Source organism: Cavia porcellus, unplaced genomic scaffold (assembly GCF_034190915.1).
Source record: "Cavia porcellus strain 051 isolate PalLab524CR breed Dunkin Hartley unplaced genomic scaffold, mCavPor4.1 scaffold_26, whole genome shotgun sequence".
In the NCBI taxonomy this organism is placed as follows: Eukaryota; Metazoa; Chordata; class Mammalia; order Rodentia; family Caviidae; genus Cavia; species Cavia porcellus.
The window spans coordinates 54,645,816-54,668,379 of NW_026947509.1; positions in this window are offsets into that span (position 1 = coordinate 54,645,816).

Genomic DNA, 22,564 nt, shown 5'->3' on the forward strand with positions numbered 1-22,564 from the left:
TTAGTCCCAAAGCTCGTGATTTCTCGGTTGTCACCGGGACCACGAGTGGATTTTTTGTGGATTTTAGTAACGGCTCTGCCCATGAGAGCTTAAAAGTTCTAAAAGACATGAGAGCTTTCCAATGTGGGGCCCAGCTCATAGAGAAAGTCTCTGCCTTAGGCTGTCTAAGGATGTGAGAGCGTCACTGGAGTCCAGGGAACAGGAAGAAAACCCACGTGGGGCCTGGCCCAGTGCCGAGTAATCTCCAGAGGTTGCTCACCTGTGGTAAATTGGGCCCGTGTTGTTTGCAAATCAGCAGTGACAAGTTTAGCAGCTCCCGAGTGTTAAGAAGTGAGGAATTAATCCAGTATGCAGTTTGGTCCTGAACGGTAGGGGACTCACCAGCCGTGTCTCACAGCAGGGCACTCACCAGCAGTATCTCTTCTGCTGTTCCCGGTCAGGGAACCATATGATAGAATTTTGGCGTGGCTGAAAAGACAAGTATGAAATATAAATGACCTTTATTTTAAGAATGTGAGAAGAGACCCCCCTGACCCTCCAGGGTCTGGTATTGTCTCTGGGGGCTGGCATTCTCTCTGGCAGACACGTGGTATGGGGGCATTAGGTTTGGGGTGTCCTAAGGGGCATTAGTGATGGATGCACAGGTAGCCCACTGGTATTCATTTCATGCCACAGGTAAATTCCTAGGGGTGGGGATGAACTCAAGATAGAGTCCCTTGGTTCCATCTCCAAACTTTACCGGCTACAGTGTCCCAAGTGGGGCAAAATCCTTTCAATAACAATTCAAAACTCCTAGACAATGCAAAAAATAAACAATATGAGACTTATTGACACTCATGTGTCAATGAAAATACGAGTCAACACAAATGACATAAAAATACTGTTTTCTGAAGTAATAGCAGAAATCTCAAGCATAGAGAAAGAATCAGATATATAGATAAGTGAGGCATATAAAACTTCAAATGGCTATAACCAAAATAAATCTACACCAAGACATAACAATAAAGATCCCAAAAATTCAACATAAAAACAGAATACTAAAAGCTGTTAGAGAAAAGAAAAAGATCACCTATCAAGAAAAACCCATTAGAATCATGGCGGAGTTCTCAGCACAAACCTTCAAGTCAAGAAGAGCTTAGGGTGAGGTATTCCAAGCCTTGAAAGAAAATGACTTTTCAACCCAGATGGATGTACCTCCAAAACTAACTCTCAAAATTAATGAAAAAATGTAATACTTCCATGAGAAAGAACAACTGAAGAAATTCATGTTCACCATACTAACCTTAGAAAGAATACTGAAAAATATTCTAGATAGAGATAAAAATGATCACAATTTCCAGAACAACAACAGAAAGAAACCAACAGGCAATGCAAGAAATTAAACAAACGGAAGAGCAGGGAACCAACAACATGACAAAGATAAGCAATACATATCAGCTATAATCATCAGTTCACCATTTAAAAGAAATAGATTGGCAGAATGGATCAAGAAACAAGATCCAACAACGTACTGTATACAAGAAATACATCTAACTCCAAAAGAAGCTCATAGACTGAAAGTTAAAGGAGGAAAAACAATATTCCATGCGATAGAAACCCCCCCAAAAAAGCAGAGGTAGCTATACTGTTTACAGACAATGTGAACTTCAAACCAAAAATGATCAAAAGAGATAAAAAGGTCACTATCTACTTGTTAGAGGAAAAATTCAAGAGGAACAGATAACAATGTATACACCAACTATAGAAGCACACAAGTATATAAAACAAATACTAATAAACATGAAAAATCAAATATACAATAACACAATTGTAACGGGGACCTTAATACCCCATTGTTACAAAAGATAGATCAACTAGACAAAAATTCAGCAAAGAAATAATAGAACTGAATCAAACCCCTGAACAAATAGATTTACTAGATGTTTACACAGTGTTCCACCCAACATTAGAATATAAGTTCTTCTCAGTTGCACATGGCACATTCTCTAAAATAGACCATATAAACTGGGTGTGGTGGTTCACGCCTGTTATCCCAGCACTTGGGAGGCTGAGGCAGAAGGATCATTGTGAGTTCGAGACCAGCCTAGGCTACAAAGTGAATTCAAGGCCAGCCTGAACTGCATAGAGAGACCCTGCCTTAGAACCCCCCCCCAAAATAGACCATATATTAGCCCATAGAACATGTATAAGTAAATGCAAAGAAACTGAAATTATCCCATGCATATTGTATGATCATAGTGCACAGAAACTGGAAATTAATGGCAAAAGAAACTGCAAAAACTACATGAACACATGTAAATTAAATAACACCCCTCTTTAATAACCAATGGGTCATAGATGAAATAAGATAAGAAATTAAACAGTATCTACAATTAAATGAAAATGCAAATATAACATACTTGAACCTGTGGACTGCAATGAACATTATTCTAAGAGGTGAACACATAGCAATGAATTCTCATATCAAGAACACAGAATGAGCACAAATAAACAATCTAATGTTGCACCTCAGGTTTCTAGAAAAACAAGAGCAAGTCAAGGCCAAAGCCCATACATGTAAAGAAATTATAAAGATCAAAGCAGAAATTAATGCACTTGAGACTAAGAAAACAATATAAAGAATTAATGAATCAAAGAGTTGGTTCTTTGAAAGAATAAAGAATATTGATGATCCCATAGCCAACCTTATCAAGAAGAGGGAAAAAATTTAAATTCATGCAATGAGGAATGAAAAATGTGAAATTACTATACATTCTATGGAAATTCAAAAGACCATCAATACTTATTTTGAAAATCTTTATTCTCATAGGCTGGAAAACAGAGGAAATAGATTCATAGAAATGTATAAGTTACCAAAACTGAATCAAGAAGATATAAAAATTTTGAGTAACCCAATATCAGTTGAAATTGAAAACATATTAAAAACTTACTAACAAAGAAAACCCCAGGTTCTGATGGATTCACAGCTTAATTTCTACAAGAAATTTAAATATTTAATACATCTCAAACCCTTTAATGAAATTTAAGGGAAAATAATTGTCCCTAATTCATTGTTGGAGGCAAATATTACTCTGATATCTAAACCACAGAAAGATTCAATTTAAAAGGAGGACTACAGACCAACCTTCCTAGTGAACATAGACGCAAAAATTCTCAATAAAATACTAGCAAACAGAATGCAGAAAATCATCAAGAAGACTATATATCATGACTAAGTGGGATTTATCCCAGGAATGCAAGGATGATTCAGCATACACAAATTAATAAATATAATTCACCACATCAACACAGCCAAAGACAAAAATCACATGATCATCTCAACAGATGCAGAAAAAGCTTTTGATAAAGTCCAGCACTTATTCCTAATAAAAACCCTACAGAAAATCAGAGTCTATTCAGACTCTGATAATAGACTCTACTTCAGTCTATTAAAAGCCATCTATGACAAACCAACATCCAACATCATATTAAATGGACAAAAACTGAGTTTTACTCTAAATTCAGGAACAAGGCAAGGATGTCCACAATCACTACTCCTATTTAACATAGTTCTTGAAATGTTAGCCAGAGCAATTAGACAAGAGCGAGAAATAAAAGGAATAAAGAAAGGGAAAAAAAGAAGTTAAATTATCATTATTATTGTAAACCCCAAAATCGAGTTCAGTCACTTGAGTATTGTAATCCTCGTTCTAGTCTTCCTCACAATCCAAAAAGTTGTATTTGTAATCCCTTTGAGACGTTATTGGAATCCCAGCTGGTCAATTTCAATCTACCGCCACCAGTGCAATCCACGGGGAGAGTAAAAACACAAAGGCGTATTCCAAGTTAAGGCCAGCCAAGGGGTCCCTAAGTCCATTTCCCATGAGGACATGTGGACAAAGGCCTCTATCCTGGGCCTCTCCCAGCATTCATTCTGTTGTGTAGAAAGGGAGGAGTGAGAGTCAGGATGTCAGGAATTACTGAGTAACTTGAGCTGGCTGGCAGAGATAAAGATATGCAGAAGGATCAGTTTACATTATCTAATTAAGGTAGCAATGGGATTGTTTTGGGGGGCTATTGCTTCGGTTTTTGATATGTAAACTCTTGTGCCCTGGAGAGTCATAGCCTCTTACCTTGAGGCTCTTACCAGTGGACATTCCTGGAGCTATTTGCTCTGCCTCTCACCAGCTCAATCATGTAACAGGGAGAGCAACATGCGAGGAAACAGGACTGTCTGATGGCTGGACTTTGCACATTAACACCTCGGCTAGCCTTATTTGCAATGCTTAGAGCCAATTGAAGAGAGAAGGACATATCCTAGCCAGCCTTTCACATACCAGTATAAGGAAATGAATCCCCAAGTAATCAAAGTCACAGCAATTGTTTTGGATCCAAAGGGAGTCACTGGAGTTGTCTCTCCCATTTGTGATGGCTATAGATTTCTGCACATTAGCTCCTGGGCTAGCCTCATTTGCCATGCTCAGAGTTAATTGAAGAGAAGGAAATACCCTAGCCACCCTTTTCCATATCAGTATGAAGAAATGAGTCTCCAAATATTCAAAGTCACAGTAATTGTCTTGGAGTCAAAGGGAGACACTGGCGTTGTCTCCCACAATTGTTTGCAGATGACATGATACTCTACATAAAAGACCCCAACACTCCACCAAAAGACTACACGAGTTAATAAGCAAATCCAGCAGCATAGCTGGATACAAAGTCAATACTCAAAAATCAATAGCATTTTGGGGCTGGGGATTTAGCTCAGTGGCATAAGCACCTGCCTTACAAGCAGGCAGTCGTGAGTTCGATCCCTGGTACCGATAAAAACGAAAAAGAAAAAAAAAAAAAATCAATAGCATTTTTGTACACAAACAACTCAGTGAGAGAGAAATTATGGAAATACTTTTCACAATAGCATCCAAAAAATGAAATACTTAGGAATGAATCTAACAAAGGCTGTATAAGATCTATATACTAAAAAACATAGTACTCTGAAAAATGACATTGAAAAGGATATCAGAAAATGGAAAGCTATCCCTTGCTCTTGGATAGGAACAACCAACATTGTGAAAATGGCCATTCTCCCAAAACTGGTATATAGATTTAATGCAATCCTGATTAAAATGCATTAGCATACCTCACAGATCTAGAGAAAACATTCCTAAAATTCATCTGAAACCAGAAGAGAAATAAAATAACAAAAAGCAATCCTGGGAAACAAAAGGAAAGGCAGGAGATATCACACTCTCTGACTTAAAATTGCACTACAAAGCTACTGTGGTAAAGTCAGCCTGGTACTGGCAAAAGAAAAAAAAAAAAAAAAAAACAGACCAGAGGATCAGTGGAAAAGATCAGAAGATACAGACACAACTACAAAGACACTCAGCCATGTTATCCATGACAAAGCAGCCAAACGTGTGCACTGGAAAAAAGCCTCTTTAATAAATGGTGCTAGAAAAATTAGCTTTCCACATGCTGACGACTAAAGCCAGACCCATGTCTATCACCATGCATTACATTAAAGTCAAAATGGATTAAAGATCTAAATATTCAAACAGAAACTCTAAATCATCTGGAAGACAAGGTAGGAAGAAATTTTGAAGACACAGGAGTAGGCAAGGAGTTCCTGAACAAAATACAAACTGCATGGCAAGTGCACAGAATTAATGACGAATCTCATCTCATTAAAAAGTTTTTTCACATCAAAAGAAATCATCAATAGACTGAAAAGAAAACCCACAGAATGGGAAAAAATTTTAGCCAACTGCCCTTCAGACAAAGGACTTCTATCTAGAACATGTAAAGAATTAAAAAAAAACACCAAGCCCATCAAATTCAAAGGCCCAATCCAAAAATGAGCATCTAAAATGAAATGCACTTCTCAAAGAAATACAAATGGCCGATAAGTATATGAAGAAAATTCAATATCACTGTCATTCGAGAAATGCAAACTACAACAACACTGAGATTCCATCTCACTCCAGAAAGAATGGCTAGCACCAAGAAATAACCAATAACAAATGATGGTGGGGCTGTGAGGAAAACGGAATCCTTCTCCCTGTTGGTGGGACTGTAGGCTGGTGCAACCACTGTGGAAATCAGTGTGGAGATTCCTCAAAAAGCAAGGATTAGAGTTTCCATTTGACCCAGATTTCCCACTTCTGGACATTTTCCCAGAAGAAATGAAATCATCATACCACAGTGATATATGTGCGCACATGTTTATAGCAGCACAATTTGTAATAGCTAAATCTTGGAAACTACCCAAATGCCTATCAATTGCAGAATGGATATAAAGGATGTAGTATTTTTATATAAAGGAGTACTACTCAACTATAAAGAATGATAAACTGGAGTCAGCACTATTTGCATACTGGGCGGAGAGAGAACAAGGCCACACCAGCAAGCAAGGGCAGTATGGGAACCAGCACCATGCCTGGGCTACCACCAGACTGGGAACAGCCAGACCCCAGGGGTCTTCCAAGACCATGGGCTGGCAAACAAATGCCAATGATCATCATCATCCCCCACTCCCACCCCAGTAAGCAACTGGCTTATCCAGAGAAACACAGGCTGTGATGATAACTATCAAGGTGAAATGCAAGGTGGATGTATGTGGTGCTTTGGTGTTTCACTAACATTACAGGTCTAGGGCCAGAGATCTGATCATAGCTCAGAGGATAGTGGTACGCAGTGTGACATCTAGGGGGGATCTCCTTCTGAGGGTTGTAGCCATTGTTGATTCCCTACGGTCTTGTTTTGAAGTCCTATATCATTTCCATGGTTTTGTTGGGTTGGGTTTTCTTCTCTTATTATGTTAAATCTCAGATTATGTTAAATTCTCAGATTATGTTAAATCTGACGGCAGAAGCAGCCATCTCAAAGACAGAAAAATACATTATGGTAGCAATTTTGGATTTACTATTGGCTTGTTTTGAAAACTTTTATTGCATTCATTATTTTGTTTTTATTGTTTCTATTCTATTCTATTCTGTTCTGTTCTGCTTGATTTTTACAATATCCAAAGTTATCTGCAGCTACTTTGAACACACCAAAAGGCATTATGGTAACTACTGCTGGTTTTATAATGTTTTGAAGTCTCATATCTCTTACACTGGTTTGTTTTGATTGGTTTTATTCTGTTTTATCCTCTTTAAAATAAAATTTAAAAATAAAGAAGGATACACTTGAGGCTTTTATAGGTAAATGAATGCAACTAGAGACCATGCACAGAAGTGAAATAAATCAGACTCACATGTGAAAATGTCATATTGTCACCCTAGTGTAAGTTTTTAAAAAAGAGTAAATAAGGTCCAAAATGTACAATGGATATCGTGAAAATGAAAGGGGAAAACATGCTCAAAAAAGGAGAAAAGAAAGAAGGAAAATGATTATATATGTGTGTGTGTATGAAAATACATTCAAGATAGTTAACTATACCACTAGTCTCTGTGAATTCATCAGAAAGAACCATTCATATTTTCATTGTCTGACTGATCATTTTTTTCATTCCTAAATCTTATAATCTGAAGAACTACTTTCAAGATAACAATATACAATGTATTAACTAGTGTTAATGTCCTACTTTTCTGAAATTCTGTATCATTTTTATCCTTCTTTTATTTTGTCTTAAAAATTAAGAAAAGAAAAGAAAAAGAAGAAAGAAAGAAACTGGCAGCCCATTGGGGTGGGAACAGCTTCGTGGTCACTCAGCCCTGTGTGTGCCAGCATAACTTGCTGGCAGATGGCAGCGTCCTCATTTGAAGGAAGGCAAAGGAGGTGAGGTGCCTTATGTCCCACATCCATCCTCTGTGGCTTGAGTTAATGGCACTATTTCCATTCATATGTTCCCAGTGGTGGGTCCTGCTTCGCAGGCAGGTGAGAAAGTCACAGGCAGCACTGGATAATCACTTTAGCCGGTGTTTTGTTTGATCTCCAAGTCTCTTATTTCAGGTTGATTTTGGCATTAGAATATGTTCCTCCTTTTCTTCCCGTTACCTGTGTTTTTAGTTAATTTTCTGAGTTGCTCCAATGTGGCTCCTCCTCTGTTCAGCCAAGCCGAAACTTTCCTCCTTGGGTAACTCACACAGACTCATAAAGAACCTCATTGCCAAAGCACATGTCTAGCCTCTCACTTGGAAGGTACAGACAGATTTTGAGGGTAGCCTGGCTATCTAATGCCCAACTCGAGTGCCTCCTTGCAGAGAGCACCCCCCTCCATGCAAGCTGTCGGTCAAGCAGAGGCATAAATGGTCCACCTTTTCCTCTCAAGAGCAGACAGGTCCCCAGATAAGTGATTAAAACACAACTTTATTTTAGTAAGTGGTGAATATGACAGGCAAGAGGGAATGCAGTGCCATAAGAAGCAGGACAAGGTGACATACAGATCTGCATTTGAATCCCACTACATCCTTCCCAACTAGGGAGTCCCCTGGACCTCACCTCAGTTTCCCATTTTTGTAAAATGAACTGAGGACTCAGATCCTCATGAAAATCAACTAAGTTATCTGACCTGGCACACATTAAGCATTTGGAAATTGCCAGCCCCTTCCTTCTTGCCTTTGGGTTTTACTGATGAAACTGTCTGCCAGGATGCCACAGAGACAAAAATTCTCTCTTATCTGGAGCTATTGTTAACTCCAGTTGTCAAGGAGAATAACGTATTCATGTAGTTGTCTGAGGAAAGAAGCTTTTGTTTTATATCCCATTATGAAGCTGAAAATAAGATTCCATCCTCCGGGACGTTGGGAGCTGTTTGTTTTGGCTTCGGAGTTACGGTTCCTGGGAGCAGCATGCCCTGCAAACAGAACGCCTTGCCGTCTGTGCAGCTGTGCGGTCCTCCAGGTCTCTTCTCCTAGCAGAGAGGTCTCACATGGTCTGGGACAGAGGCCAACATATCCTCTCTTTGTGACATGTCGGCCCAAGATGCCAGGACAAATAGCCTCTTGTTTGTTCCCTGGCATGTAAATCCATACTGCTGCAAAGTGCTTTCCCACGCATGAATTCACACCAGGCTCTCAACTCCGCTGCAAAGCTGGCAGTCTGGTGACGTCAGCAGCAACAACAACCGTGTCATCTTTGCATCACCCTCCTCACCTCACCTCCAAATCTTTGTTCGTATATTCCCTTGTCCATCCGAACTACCCTAATCACCCTATTAAAATTGCAATCTGCTTACATTCGGCCCTCCCCACCCCACCTGCTCTGTTCCATTCTTTACAATTTTCCTTTCTCACACACAGCATCCTGCAGACCTCCAACTCCAGACAACATAGTTGGTTAAGGGCCTCAGAAGCCCTGCTTTGAGTCCATCACTGAGCTGAGCTGACTCCAAATCTTCCTCTGCCAACTCCCAGCCAATGACAGTGAATGGCAAGAAGATATGGACTCCTGATGTCCACTTTGGTTTGAAGACTGACTCCCTGATGGTTTGCAAAACTAGGTTGCCTCTATGCAAACTTGTCTATCTTTTCATTCAGAATCTTGAATGCCACGGTGGCCTGGTGGACCAGAAGTGCTGAAAGATTCAGCACTTCCCCGGCAGCCTCCCAATCATTCCCCTCACACACACATTTCCTACAGTGAACTCTGGCATGTTCAGCCTGATCTGGCTTCCTCTAGGACTGACACCCTACTGCATCTCCCTTCTAATATACTAAGTCCTTTACTTTTTATATTTATTGCTATTTTCTAGCTCCACCCACAAGAAGACAGGATTTTCTAAAATGGTGCACCGCAGGCCTTTTAGTGCCACTTAAAAGTGGGACTTAATGAAGCTCAGGGAGTTTAGGTGACACTCCCAAGTGGCTCAGCCAGTAAGAGGTGAGGCTGAATCTAGGACTTGGCTCTTCTTCTCCAAAGCGCTTATCTTTTCTCTCTTCCCTCATTATCACCTATACTCACCTTTCTTCTGGTCTCCAATTGCTGTGTCTCTCCTCTCATGGCTTGTTTTTCTGTCCCTCTTCCTTGACATTGTTTACCTCTCATGCTCAGCATTTGTGCATGTCTGGGATGCCACTACTTTATGGCTAGGAGGGCTAGTGTGTCAGTATTTCTCAGAAAATGGGATCCTTTCTTCCCCTGAGAAGGGAAAGAAGAACAGTCATAGGTGGATACTAAAGGTACCCATGAAAGTACAGGACTGGAGAAAACCCAAAGAAGCAGAGAGACCTCCGTGGGGACTGAAAGAAGAGAGACTGGAGAGCAAACACCTCTGAGTGGGACTAAAGTGACAGGACCCAACTCTGCTCCTCAATGGCTTTGTGACCTTGGCTTAGTTCCTTAACTTGCATGAGCATCTGTTTCCCTCCTGAATGGTCATGTCTACCTTATTCCAGCTTAGCACTCTTCATGGCAGTAAAGACCAGTGAGCTGATGGATGGGATGAACCGTGGGTGAAAACAGAGGCGAGCACCCTAGGGACGGAGGAGCACAGGTGAGTACAAGGAGAATCATGGCTAGGTTGGGATCTCTCCCACTTTATCTAGACTTCACCACCACCACCAAGGCCCCACGTGAGTGTTAGAAAAGGGACCTTAGGGAATGAAAAGCAGTCACTCATCCTGTGGAATCTGGGCAGCAACAAAGAATTTCCAGGCTGTGAATGTGGGAGAGGTGATCAACAGGTGCCAGCGAAAGGCGGAGAGCTGCCTTCCTGGAGTGTGGGTGGCAGGGGTGGGGAGCTCGCCTGGGGTAGGATGTGCATGCGGCTCATGTGGACAGCAGATGGGGAGTGAGGTCATGGAGAGGACAGACAATGAGGCCCATGTTGCCTGCAGGAAGAGGTCGGCCATCTACATGAGGCATCCCTGAGATCCTAACTGGGAGACACTGAACCTGGTCCATGAATGGGAATGGTCCCTGCCCAGAGCCCTGTAAGTCCTAAGACTCTTAGATTCTTGGGCCCTAAGAAAGGATGAATGGGACAATGTAGAGACTGGACTGTCCTTTCCCAAGCAATCACACAGGGTGATAAAACACAGTGTAGGCAGTGGTTTTACCTTTGCACCCCATCCCACCCAGGGTGACACCCATCAAAGAGCACAGCACACATTCTAAGGGGCTTCCAGCCACATCACAGCACCAGCAGGAAATGCTCTCTGGGCCTCCAGGAAGGCTTCCTTGATTTACAGAGTTACTCAGGGCTTCCACCTGCTCTGACACCCAGGAGCCAGAAGTCAGGGAGACGGATTGAAAACTCTGCCAGTTACTTACTGATGTCCATGGAAGACAGACAAATGATTAAGCTGTCTCTGCAATACTTCATACCACTGTGGAGGTATCTCTCCTGCTCTCCAGGTGTGCAGACACACTCAGCACTACCACAGCCTGCGCCTGGGTGGTGTTCTATGCAAATGGAAAATCTTAATCCCTGTGGTTATGAGCTTTTGCTTGCCGGGAGGACTAGAGTGAAGATGAAGTGAGAAAAGTTTATGAAAGTATTTTGAAAAACAAAAGTCCTGGGAAAGCATTAGTTGTTGTTAGTATAGGAATCTGGTGCCTTAGGTCCCCAGAAAAGCTTTCTTCTAAGTCAGTTTGGGGGATTCTGGAGCTAGGTGCCCGTGCCTGTCTTTATGCTAATATGTATATGGAGCAAATCACTTTATCTTTCTTTGCATTTATTTTTTTCAGTTTCAATTTCTTCCCCTATACAGTGAAATAAGGGACAGATAAATCAGGGTGTCCCTGGAAGCTCACACATTTTGGAATTTGTTCACATAACCCAAGCAGCAGGAGGACCATCTTAGAGTTTATCATGATAGAAGGAGCAGGATGTCTCAGAAGACTTGGAGCATAGCCCAGGCTCCAAACCAGCTCACTGTGGGCCTGATTTTGGTCCTCATAGCTTTCTTCAAGCTTCCTCTTATCCCCGCTAATCCAGCATATTTGGCACCCAGTACATTTTCCTAGATGGAAAATCCAGCACCATCCCACCCCAGAGTGAGGAGTGGGCACAGCCTTGGGGTGGAACAACCTAAGCACAGCAACAGAAAGCTTGGATCCACACAGTCTTTCTTACCTAGTGGCTTCAGGGAGGTATATGAGACCACTGACACCTTTGCCTTATCTGGTTCCACTCTAGACTGGAACAAAACATGCAGGCATGAAACAGGTGAAACCCATCTGTCCCTTCCATTTACTCAAGTTCACTCCTACGAGACCAGGAGTAGGGACTGAAAGAAAAATTCCTTTCTCCAACTTAACCATCCACAGAACGTTCCCTGCAAGGCCCCCCAGAGAATACCAAAGCCCCTTACGAGTTATCTTTTCTGAAGGTTCAAAATGAAGTAAATAGTTCCATGGCCTTGCAGAGCGGGTGGCGGAAGTGGCACAGAAAAGTGGGTGGCAGAGAGAAAGTGCAGCATCCTGAAAATTCATCCGGCAGTTATGATGGAGACAGGAGAGGAAGTCCAGCAGGTGCACACACTCTGCAAGGAGCTGCCCGGCCTGCCCTAGTGCCCACACTTCCTGAGTTTCAGCCCCAGCATCCAAGCACGGGGAAAGGACAGTCACAGAGCCCAAAAGACCTTGGGCCAGGGACAGTTTTATTCTGCTGAGTCATAGGCTCAAAAGATCGCATTTGTTTTTAGAGCTTGTTTTTATACAGAAATCTCCCCTACAGTTTGTTTGTGTGCTGATATTTCGGCTTCTGTGTGACCATTTCCATTCATAGCGCACTCATTATCACACAACACAGTACGTTTTATGGTGGCCCCCTCTGAATCTTAAGCATCATTCCATAGATTAAATCAAATTTGCTTCCAAGGAGTCTGAGAGTTACCCTCTGGAGACTTCAAGAATGAAATATCTGTGTGACCACTGCCTCCCTCCTGCCTCCTTTAACAGTGTGGCCAGGTCAGGATTTGTGATCTGAGATACCACTCCTTAAATCCCATTAAGCAGCCCTCCAAGAAAAAAATACAAAAAAAAAAAAAAATCACAACCAGAAGAGCCTGGGGGTGCCTGCTCACTCTATTTTGACTCTACAAATAATAAACACAAAGAGATAGAGCTATTTCACCCAAAAGAGGGCGCTTCCCAAGCCTGCAGGACCCGGGTTTTCCTGTGGTCCCATCTTTTGTCTTGTTTTGTCCTCTCACTTCCCTCAGCCCAACAAGGAGATAAAATAATAGAGGAAAATGAAAGCTGGGACACAGAAGCTCTGCATGCTAGTCCCCCTCAGTCTGCCAAAAATCTGAGACATAAACAAAATAACCAAAAGACACGACTTGCATCAAGTTTAGCTAATGCTCTTCTCTGGCACCCTGACATATGCTCAGTGACTATTTATGGGTTTTAACTCAGGATCATGGTAAGAGAAACCTTTTGACCCTCCACCTGGGAGAAGAGAGGATTCACAAGGCTTTCTTTGAAAATTGAGGGGTGAAACCACCATCCATCAGTCCATCTGACTAAGGCTGGGGCAGGAGGGTAGCTTCAGACCTCCCTGTGAAGGTCCTCACATGTCCGGACAGCAAAGCTGAATCGGGGTGAATTTCCAGTGTCACTATTGCAAAGCAAGTAGCAAAGAGAGCAGGCACCATGCTACAAGGAAGGCCAGGAAGGAGGACAGCCTCCATAGGTATCCCAGAGGCCTGCTGGGGCACACTGTCAGCCCACATAGGCCAACATATGCCATGGTAGAGCAAACAGCAGGGGCTGGCAAATCCAGAGCCCATGGTGACCACAGGGCCACATTCGCTTATTAAGATGCTGCGAGGACACAGTTCACCTGATGGCGGCCTTATTTGCAGATCCTGCCTCATGCTGGGCTCTCTCTCTCTCACCTTCCTGAGCTATAGATGGAAAAAAGACTGGGCTGCAGCAGATATTTCTATCACAGCAGCCTAAACAAAATTCAACAGATTTCACACCCCAGTTCAATTCACCAGGCCCTTCCCCAGTCCTAAGCCACCGTGCCACGGCTTCCAAGAGACCCTCACATTTTCAGAGGCTCTGTTTTAGAAGGACAAGCAGGGGCTTTGTCCTGCATGGCTGCCTCCCTATGGATACACTGTAAGATCTAGAAGACTCTGCAGGAGGAAACATCCTCCCTGTTGATGGCCTTCACAGTGAGGTGGCAGCTACCTCCTCCATCTATAATGTCCTACCTCTCACGTTCAGTTCCACAGCTGGCTGTTTCTAATCCACTGTTCTCCTCACCCCCGTAAATCAAATCTGGCCAAGACCATGGTCACTCCATAGGCTGAAAACTTGAGAGTAACAGTGTCCCATCTCAGTGTACCCCAAGAATTCATCTGTTGAGACATTAATTTTTCAATGGGGCAGTCTTGGGAGTTAGAAACCAGTGGGAGGTTACACGGATCATGGAGGAAGGACCCTCAGAGACAAGTTAATCCCTTTCTCATATGAGTGAGTCCTCACTTCCATAGGATTGGATCAATCACTTCAAGAGGAGATTATTAGAAACCAGTTACCCCTTGCATTTTGTCTTTCTTGCACGTATCTGCTTCACCTGTTTCTACCATATGTTGAAGCAAAATGAGGCCCTTGCCCAAAACTGACCAGATACTGGTGCCATGCTCTCAGACTTCCCAAGCCCAAAATACCTCTTCTCTTCACAAATTATCTAGTCTTGGTCATTTTGTTACAGCAACAGACAACATACTAAGATATAGGTTATGAGGTTGTAATATGAATGCCAAGATAAAGGAGTTTTTAAAAAAGAAAGAACACACAAATTTCTTCAATTCTTCACAGTTTTATTTCATCAAAAAAAAGCACACATGTTCCAATAGAGCTCCAGTGTTTGTTACGGTCTGTTTTTTCTAGTTCTTGGAAAAGCGGTCAGCACATAGGGAATCCCTGACAACACTCCATTAGGCAGAGTGTCCAGGCAACCAGCAGGCCCTGGGGATGTTCAGTTGAGAAGCATAATGATGATGAATTCTGTCCATACTGTTTATGATTTAACAACCGCTTTATTATGTAGGATGTTGTGGGTCACTCCTGGGAAACTATTTAAACAAATAATCTGTAGTTAAATGACCTAATAGAATAAGTGTTGTCAGGTTCTTGGAAGAGTCTCACAATCTAAAGCTATTCATAGATTCCTAGAATTGGAAGGTACTTTCAATACCTTCCAATGAGATTCCTTTACAGTATTAGCATATAAACCAGGGCTTAGCAAAATTAGAGAACTTGCCCAAGATTGAAATTTGACTTCTTTACACACACCCTTACCATAAAGGGCTGATATCATTCCCCACACACTGACATTTTCCTGGTGTGCTAGAAAGACCTGTTTCCAATGACCCTCTGTAGCGCTGACCCTCCATAGCTCATGACCTTGGGCAAGGAGCTTAACCTTTCTAATCTAATTCTAGTTTCACGGCTCTGTTTAGCATCAAACAGTGTCACACAGTCATTCCCTATACAAATTGCTATAGCTTATGCCTAAATTGTTGAGCACCATCAACCCCACCATTCTGATACAGTTTTGGAGGCAACGGCTTCAAAGGAGGGAGAGCATGGAAACTTCCCAGCAATCACACTGGCAGGTACCAGCAGCTCCCTTATGTGCTAGATATGATGAGCTCACTTGGGTACCTATCAAGCATTTCTTGCCCGGTCTCCTTCCTAAGGGACTTATACTTTGTTTACACGTGTGCCCATCCCCGATTATCTTGTATGCTTTTAGATATGCTTTCTGAATACACCTATTCATGGTGACCTCCTCTCCCTATCAGTGTTAACTCAAGAACTCAGGTTTAGGCCAATCAGCATGTAGCATATGCCTGGCAATATTGTTTATTTAAACATGGGTATATGGCTAAATCAACCAATCAAGTAGAAAGGAAGGGCTCTTGTGCCAGGCTGGGGAAGGCTTTTTACTCCCTATCTGTGTATATATAAAATAATAAACACCATGCTTTTAATCCCCAATACTCAGGAGGTTGATGCAGGAGGATTGCCATGAGTTCCAGGTCAGCCTGGGCTACACAATGAATTCAAGACCAACCTGAACTGCATAGTGAGAATTTGCCTCAAAAACACATAAAAATAAGTTTTAAAAAATAATAAACCATTCTACCTCAGTCACTGCTAGCAGCATCTTGAAACTATGGAGGGAGGACTGAGCCAAGGCCAGTTCTCTGAGGGGAAAGATGCTGAGAGGGCACAGAAACCAGCCCAGATTAAACATTTTTCTTCAAGTCCACCTCTAGACCTCCTTCACGTAAGATTTTAAATGTCTGCATCTTGTAAACATGTCTGAGACTCTTTCTGGTTTTTGCAGTTGGAAACAACCTAACCAATGGAGCAAGTAAATTGAAATGCATGCGTGTGTATGAGAAGGCAGGTCTTCAGGAATCATAATGAATTCCAAACAAGGTAGAAATTCTGCTCAGGGCTCTACCCCCATGGTCCTGAAAGCACAGGACACCTCATCGGGATGCTGCTGTACAAACCACATTCCTTGGTCTGTAATGAAATAAACCCCCAGAGATGCAACTTGACCTACTGTTTCTTATGTCTGTTATAGAGTTGGCCAAAGTATCCTCTGATCCTCAGTTTCCAGCCATAAGAGAGGACTGATGATACTGACCATCCTAGTCCATCTTGTGAGTCCATTGGCCATTTCCAAACCTCATCCATTTCTCTTCTACTCACCCATTCTCTCTTTGACTTTTCCTTCAGAGTGGAGTCAGTCTGGAGAAAAGAGAGGGTGTAAAGTGAATTACTAGAGCCATCACCTGAGCGGGGGTGGTTTTGATCTGTACACAGGCCAGAGGCTCCAGGACACTGGAAATTTCACTAACAAAGAAGTGTGACACCCTAGCCTGCAGCCCAAGGTTGGAAACACCTTGAGAATAGGGGAAGGACACCAGCTCTTACTGTGTCCTCTGCCAGTCCTTTTTACCTTTGGAACTCACTGTGTTCCAGTTTAGGGCACAAGATGGTGCCGGGATACAGTGAGGCACTCTGCTCCTTCCTGAGCCCTTCTGCCAGGCAGGCACTAGGCCAGGCTCCGAGAACAGGACCATCTTTGAGAGGAGCCGGGACACCAAATCACACTGAGTGAAGCTCCTGATCCCCAGCACCGCCTCACTACAACTGAGGATCCTGCTTAACAGTGAACACAAAAGGAAACCAGCAACAAAATAACAGTTAAACAAAATGGCATGACAGGGTCTAACATAGGCTTCCCACTTCACCAAAGATGCATGAGGCAATCACTTTTCTTGGACCACCAACACTCCCCCCCCCCCAAATAGCTTCCATCCTTCTATGCCTTAGTCTGATTTGTATTACTATATCAAAAAATCATAGATGAGGTAACTTATAATGATTAAAAATTTTATTTCTGCCCATTTTGAAAATTGGAAAGTCCAAGACTGTGGGGTTGGCTCTGGCAAGGGCCTTCTTGTTGAATTATTGAAGACAAGAGGGAGAAAGGAAGAGAGGGCAAAAGGAGGCCAAATTTATTCTTTTCTAAGAAACCCACTCCCACAGGAATCAACCCAGTCTTGTGACAGTCCCACCAGCCCATTCACCCTGATGGCCTAATCACTCTCGTTAAGCCCCAGCTCTCAACATTGTCACACTGGCGATTTAATTTCCAACACATTTTGGAGGGGGCACATTGAAATCATAGTACCGCGGAACAAGAAGTGACAGCATTCAGACAAATGGTCTAAGAAACAAGGGGATTTGAACAGAAAACCATCGAAGCCCCTTCAGACCACACGTTCTTGCCTAGAGCATCTCCTAGAAAAGCATTTGTGAGACCCCCGGAACTTATCGAACGAGCCAGGCAACTTCTCTCTGGCCTCCTTGTCTTCAGTTGTTCCAGTGGAACTTTGCCTGTTCCCAAGGAATTTAGCGAGAAGTGGAGGAAATGAGTAAGTACAGGGGAAACTGCTTGTGTCGTTTTCATGTACTGTACTTGAATACTATGGGAACATTTGTGAAAATGTTCGAGCTCTCTGCTTGCTCCCCACCCCACTTCATCTCTAGTTTTGCTCCCCATGTTATATTTAGTCACAGTGTTCTTAAGCTTTGGGGGGCCTGTTTCCATCACTCTGTCATTTGGGAAGGAAACTTCAACCCTTCAGAAATCATCCCAATCTGCAAAGAGCAATCTTACCATGGCTCCCTGGGGGGCCTTTCACTCAGTCCTTTAGGGTCTTCCGGCACAGGAGCAGATGTCCTTCTGGAGAACTTAGATTGGGCCTCTAGGTCAGCTGCTGGTCACAGCACAGCCCCCACACAGCCTCTGGGCCACGGGGTTCCTGGCCAGATTCTTCTGCTCACCTGTCAGGGATGGCGGTCAGCAGCAGCCAACTCCGCCTGACCCCTGACCTGTGCTGGAATCCACGGGCAAGGGAAGTGGAGGCCCACGGGGCTCAGAGAAATGTCTGCTTCTCATCCTATTCTACATCTTTCTCCCTTCTCAGCTTAGCAGACTAAAGTTCAAGAAAGGGTCAGAGAGGATTGCTAATGGGGTTTGGATTTCAGACATAGGATTAGTCGGGAAGCACTTCCAGATGTATAAAGACATCATCTAGGAACCTTTTTTCATCCCCCCAATCACTTGTCGAACACCTCCTATTTCCCATTCTATGTGTCCTATGGCTGGGGATGCCAGGATGGGTCCTACAGTGATGACAAGGAGTGGCAGCTACGGTTCAGGGCACATGCCCAGGGCAGGGAGAGACGATGGTAGCTTTACAATACTCCACAGCTACACACCACTTGACAGCAGAAAATTAGGAAGCAGTGCTCCCTTCCATCCAGAAGCAGAGCCAGCCTAGGTTTCAGAAATGATTTCTAAAATACTCTTCTCCCTATCCCACTAGGGTGAAGGGCCATAGAGTGTCTCTGTGACTGATTCCCTAGGTCTATGCAGGACACGTGGCCTATGGAACTCCATATAACAGGTCTACCTACTGTGGGGTCAGCCTGGAGAAATGAGTCTCTATTCTTTACTCATCTCCCCAACCAATAAATAAGCATTGGTTAAATGTCTATTGTATACCAATGGCTATGCTGAGTTTAGTAATTACATATTTTATTGAATCAATTATAATACAGTGAAATTGCAAGTTTCATGAGGGCCAAAGAAGAAACCTCACTTGCTTAGTCTCATCCCCAGTACCCTAGCTCTGTGCTTACCACATGTAGATTGTCAGAAAATATGTTGAATGAATGAAATAAATGACTCAGCAGCTATGGATACTTTAGTAAGTACCAGTGAAACTGTAATTGTAGGCAAGAGTCTGATTTCCTTCTACTTTCCCTAGTCACATAATAAGCAAATATAAATCTAGGTGCATCAGAGACATGAATAGGAATAGATGTTTTTAGTTGAGAAGTTCCTGAAAAAAAATTCTAAGACATAAAATCACAGTAGATGCTTAATTCTCTTCTTTCTGTCTAGCTTTTCTTCCTACCTCCATGCCTAGACTTGCCCATTTTCACCAGATCCTGGCAAGCTATATAAAGTTTGATGAAGTATATATTATATTTTTAAAAAAGAACTGAAGAGCTAATCTCACTGGAAGGCTTCTTCTTGGTAGAGGACTCTGCAATTTAACAGCCAAAACTTAGTGACAATCTAGTCAATGCAATTATCAGGAAATCAAAAACACATAAGACATCATCCCAAGGATGAAGTGAACTATACAAAAATTACAAAGCTAAACATTGAAGGGTGAATGCTGAAACTTACAGAAGCGTATTGGAAACTTACAGGAGACAGAGACAGCAGAATTCAGGAAGGCCTCAGGGGTCAGGTAGCATTGAGAGGGACCATGCTGATTAGTGTGTAGGCCAAGGTGATAGGCAAAGCTCTCCACATGGGGGAATGATATCAACCTGGGAAGTGCTGTATTGCACAGGGACTTTTGCCATCAGCTGGCACTCAGAGAACACACAGGCGATCCAGGCAAGATGTTAACAATAATACCAGTAACAACCAGTGGTTTTTTCGAGCTCTCATTCCAAATCAGGTGGTCTTTGTTTAATCCTCATGACTCAGTGATCCCTTTTTGTAAATGGAAGAAACCAAGCCCCAGAGAAGTTAAAGAATGCACCTGAACTTATCTCCCTGTTAGGACTTGAATTTATAGTATCTAAACCACTTGAATTTATAGTATCTAAACCACGATGCAGGGCAAACAACAAAAGGCTCTGCAAGCCAGAGTAGAGAGCTTGAATGTAACTTGGGATAGGATTTGATCAGAAATGTGCTACAATTAATCTAACAGTAGTTACGAGAATGCCTTGGTGGGAAGAAAGATCTGAAGCATGGTCTTTGACTAGCAGGGAGAGAGGCCTGGGCTACTTACTGCCCAATGCTTATCTCCTGCATAAAATTCCACCAAATCTGAGGACCTTGGGAGTTCTTAGAGATAAGATGAACTTGAACGGCCAAGTCAGAAGGCCTTTGTATTTGTTCATTTAATGCTACCACAATGAAATACCTGAAACTATGTACTTTATGAAGAAAAGAGATTTATTTAACTCTCAGCTACGGGACATAGTGAAGCATCCCAGAGTCCTGTGAGAAGTACCTTAGCCCTTTCTTAGGGTAGCACCTCCAAATGACCTCCTACTGAGACTCACCTCTGTAAAATATTACCCGTCTTAACACCATGACCCTGAGGATCAAGCACCCAACACATAAACCTGGGGGAACAAACTCAAACCACATCCAACCATATCAGTCTTCTTATTCAAATCCCCAAACTTACTCATTGAGGTGTATTTGAACATTTACCTATAAATCTATTAATCCCTTACTTCCTATTACAGAGCATTTAATGCTCTGTTTTTCCAGAGCTTCAAGGTATTTTGATATCAAAGACCAATAACCAGTAAGACCAATGATGAGGACTGTGTTTCTCAAACTAGGTTCCAGGAATACTGGTCTTATACGATGCCCCTTTCTCTCCCTGCTCCCTGAAAACTGGGTTCTGTAGTAGCCAAACAAGCTTAAGAAACCCCCTATCCTGGACTGTACCCGAGGACAATTACCATACACATGTACATATTAAAAGTCCTCGTAACTCTGGTGATAAAGAAACTTGTTGAACTTTGTATAACCCAATGTTTTCCAAGTACATTTAATGAAAAAACTGCATTCAGGTAGCACCTATTAACAATAGAAGGTTTAATATGGCAAAACAAAGCTGTCAGTCAATACCAAGGATAGACGTAGCACATGGTATAGAACAGAGTACAAGTTTATCAACAATGGTTATCAACGTTGTCCCTTGTTTCCTTAAAAAGAATTGTCTATCTTATTAGATACTGTTATGGTTTTTTGTTTTGTTTTGTTTTGTTTTGTAGTTCTGTATTGCGTGTACCCTTACGCCGCTTTGGTTTGTTTTGTGTTTTTCTCTTTTTCCTCTTAAATAAAAAAAAAAAAAAAAAAAAAAAAAAACAATAGAAGGTTTAGTGGTCTGCTGAAAACCCCCGGGGAAGTGTGCCTCAGGAAATCATTGCTCTCACTCCTTTCCTTTGTTTGCATAATTCCTGGGAGGAATCACAAGAGCTTCTATTCATGTAACTCTAGGGCTTTTCCAAGTGCTTGTACAAATACCATCTCATCTTATAATATTTGAAGCCTTGGCCCAAAATATCTTTCAAATTCCTTATTTTCCTTCTTTGAAGAAAAATTCCAGATTAAAATTAGGTAGGTATATCTCAGAAAACTAACACCAAAGTCTCTTTTTTTTTCAGAAGGTAAAATTTTCTACTACTTAGAAAAAAAAGAGAAATCCTTTTCTTCTAGCAGATCTTATCAATTTCTAAGAAATACTTAAATGCACTTGGTAAATGTCAAAGATTAACACTTTTGTAAGAGGTTTACCTCCCAGACATTTATTCTGATACAAGCTACTTTCTGTTAAGTATTACTTTACAAGGAACACAATTGGAAGCAAACTATTTTAAAACAAAGTGAGGGGATTTTTAATAGAGCATTTTAGTGGATGAAAGACTTCATCTCCCAGAAGTATTTACACTCAAAAACAGAGAAAAATGAGAGGGCAATACCAAGCTCAAAGGAACTACTCCATAATGTTGGATTTCAGGCTGTAAGGGGAATCTTGTTTTCATCCCCCAAAGCATCTTACATAAGTAATTGCTCTCTCAGGTTGTCTAGCAAGTTTATTCTGATCAGTTCTATTTTTGCTCTCTCCTCAATTCTTAGAATGCATGGACGTTAAAATTTGACTGGTGTGACCCTTGACTCTATCACTAATTCATTGGCAAGTGTTTCTTAAACTAGCTTTATCTCAGCTTCTTTATCATTAATTATAAAGTTAACACTTCAATAACACTTTGTTGTGAGGATAAAACTGAAACAGATGCCAGGCGTGTAGCACCCTGCCCAACCCTCCAGTAAGAGTGAGGATATAGTAAGCGCGAGGGTATAGATGTACATTTTCCTTGGAAAATTCATAGTCAAGAAAGACAAGAAGAGCCATGTGTTGTGCCTTGTGATTTCTACTTCTCCTGGGAAGATAGGGAAAAGTTTGACTTCTATCCCCAAGGAAATCCAAGAGGAGAGTCCAGGAGACTGCTGAGTCCACATCTATCCCCGTTCCTCTAGCAC